This window comes from Belonocnema kinseyi, chromosome 8, assembly GCF_010883055.1.
Source record: "Belonocnema kinseyi isolate 2016_QV_RU_SX_M_011 chromosome 8, B_treatae_v1, whole genome shotgun sequence".
NCBI lineage: Eukaryota > Metazoa > Arthropoda > Insecta > Hymenoptera > Cynipidae > Belonocnema > Belonocnema kinseyi.
This window is the reverse complement of record NC_046664.1, coordinates 89,299,332-89,302,911: the sequence shown is the minus strand read 5'-3', so window position 1 is coordinate 89,302,911 and position 3,580 is coordinate 89,299,332.

Here is a 3,580-nt window from a genome sequence, read left to right as displayed (position 1 = left end):
AGAGCTCCAAGGAGATTATGTTGAAAAATAAAAAAAAATTTACCCAAAAAAAATTGTTTTTATACTTCATTCTAAGGACTTATTGAACTACCCTCGTAAAATCAACATTTTTTAATGCGATAACATTACAAATTAAAAAAAAATGTAAATAATCGAATAAATTCAATAAATAATGAGTAGAATTGATGAGATTAAAAAATAATTTAAGCTTCAGAAGAGTTTTAGAAACGTAGGATAAACTGATTTAAAAAACTTAAAAACTTAAAAATTCTTGTAAAAGAATAAGAAAGATGCACCTGGAAATTGTGTACAATTATCAGTGTTTAAAATTAAAACACGAATGATTTTTTTTTAAATTACTTTCAGCACATTTCTTCGCAAGCACAATCACCGCTTTTAAACGCAAGAGGTTCAATTATTTCCATCAGATTAAGTAATTACGTAAATTTTGAAAATTAAAAAAGATAATTTGGAATAAGTTGAATGAGATTTAAAAAAAGTTTATTTTAATTACGTGTAAAATTTGTTAAATTATTTCTAAAAATTCGGAAACATTAAAAAATGTAGTATTTAAATGCACTTAACATTTAAGATTTTTTATATTAAATTTTGATAAGATATAATAGATATTTATGTAAAATGAAAAAATAATAATAAAAAGTCGATAAATGAAGGACTTTAAGATAATGGAAGATAATGAAAGAAACTCATTGGGAAAAAGGTAAATAATTGTTTTCGAATGAATTCTAACAGAAAATTGAAAAAAGGTAACAAAACATTTTTTATTATTTCCTAAAATGTTTAAAAAGTACGTAAAATATTTTGATACAAAATGTTGTAATTTTTTCATGTATATTCAAAAATTTTTAAACGATTAAAAAATTATTAAAACTTGTAAAGATTTTTAAAGGAATAATTAACATAATTTTTTATTTCAAACAATTCATTTAAAAAGATTATTTTCAAACATTTAAAAACATTTAAAAAGATTTCAAATATTCTTAAAGCATCATAAAAACTTTAAAGGCATTTTTTTAATTTAGCAGAATTAAAAAAAAATCAGGAAAAATTTGAATAGTTTTTAAAAATTAGAGATTGGAAGTTCTGACAAGATTAGAAAACCGGAATTATTTTTCTAATAATCGTGTAATAGTTTTAAATAATTTTTTATTTTAAAAAATGTACTTTAAAAAAATTTCAAGCGGATTTTTAAACACATCAAACGATTTCCTAAAATTTAAAAGAAGAGTGTAGAAGATTTTAAAGTGAAATGCTTCAATTTGATAAGATTAAAAAGCTTAAAAAAAAGTAAATAATCAAGCGAATTCAGGAAGCATTTAGTAGACTTGATGAGATTAAAAAAAAATTTAACCTAAGAAGTGTTTTAGAAACGCAAGATAAACTTTAGGAACTTTAAAAGAATCTCGAAAGGTTTCAGGAGAATAAACAAAGTCTCTTAAAATGCTCGGGAAAATTTAGAAGATTATAAGGAAATTTTTTTCTACATTTTGAATGACTTTTTTAATTTCCAATAAGAACTCAAGAGAGTTACCAATATCTTAAAGAATTTAAAACGTTTTAAATAGATAATAAATTTTCCTAATATTTTTTAAAATTCTGTAAACTAAAAATAAAAAGTCCTTAAAATCTCTTAGGATCTTTTCTGATACATCTGATATATTCGAAAATCTTTTTTTTTAATTTTCTTAAGAATCTTATAATAATTATTTACATATAAATTTATAAACAAACTGATAATACTTATTTTCTTGTATATGAAATCTTTACAAAATCTTTAATGCCTTAAAATACTTATCTCAACATTACAAAATTTAGCTTTTACAATTTTATTTTAATTGTAAAAGAATTGTAATTAAAAATTGATTGCAAATAATTGTAAAATAAATTCAATAAAATTTATTCTATGAAGAAATATCTCATGATTATAAAAAGAGAAAAAAATGGTAAAGGTAAGTCTTTGTAACATTTTAATAACTAATTAACATATTTTAAAATTATTTTTCCTTGATTCTGGCCGAGGGTCATACATGGTACAAAAAGCCGTCGTGAAATTTCAAATAAAAACTGTACTCTCTATACATTAATTTTTTTAATTAAAAATAATAATACTTTTATAAATATTGCCAAAATTTATTTGAATATGCTAGACATTGATTTTTATTTAAAAAATTCCTGTAAATAGCTGGTGTTTTACAAATTTTGCGGTATTTGTGTGCCATGTTTGACCTTAGGGAATATATTTCAGGAATAAAATTATAAAAATATATCCATTAGTTAGTAAAAGGCTTATGAAGAATCACCTTTCAAATTATAGTTGAAGTTGAAGAAATAGATATTTCTCTTATCGTTTTTTAGTATATGATTTTTCACTAAACGCAAAGCAGATTGAAATACACTTGAAAAATAAAAATAAGAAAGGTCAAGTTAATAACTTTTTGGCTTTTTCTCTTTAAATCCTCAAAATTGTGATTATAGCCTAAAAAGATTTTATTTTATTGGATTTAAAAAAATATTAGAAAAATTCGAGTCTTTTTAAAAGATGTTTAGGACATTTAGAAGTTTGGAAAATATCAATGAATATTTTATACATTTTGGGGAATTTTTTCAATTTTTTAAATATTTCTAATACGTTTAAAACAAAATAAATTCAAAAAAAATATTTTTAACTAACTACATTTTTCTTAAAATTTAAAAAAAGCATTCAAGAAGTAAAAAACTTGACTTATATAATCTTCTAAATTTTTCACAGAATTTTAAGAAAAATAATTTTATCTCCTTGAAATATTTCGGAATTCCCTTAAAGGTTCTTAGGTTTATTTTTTTGAAATCTTTGAAAATCTACATTTCTAAAAAATTTAAGTTTAAAATTAGATTTGAATCTCTTCCATTCTTCTAAATATTCCTTTAATTTAATGGATTATTTACGTTTTTTTAAATCTTTAATCTTATCAAATTGAAACATTTAGCTTTAAAATCTTCTACACTATTCTTTTAAATTTTAGGAAATCGTTTAATATGTTTCAAAATCTTTTTGAATTTTTTAAAGTATATTTTTTAAAATAAAAATTATGAAAAATTTTGAAACGATTATTAGAAAAATATATTTTTTTTTAATTTTCAGACCTTCTAATCTTCTAATCTTTAAGAATTATTCCATTTATTCCTGATTTTTTGCAAGTTTTAATTATTTTTTAATAGTTTCAAAATTTCTGAAAATTTCGTAAACTTACTCAAATTTGAAAGCAAATTTTACAAACCAACATAAACATAACAAAAAATGGTACAATAAAATTGCGCAAGAAGGCTTAATAAGAATTAAATTCCTTATTTTAAAAAAATTATATAATATGGCAAAATTACGAAATAATGTTAAAAAAATCTTTCTTTTTTTTAATTTTCTCTCAGAATTAATTCCATTCCATTTTTAAGTGAAAAATAATGTTTTAATTGAAAATCTAATTATATGTTTAAAAATTGAACTATTCTGTTGTAAATTCGATTGTGTGTGTGTTTTAAAACATTTTTCAGTTGAAAATTCATTTCTCCCATCGAAAGTTAA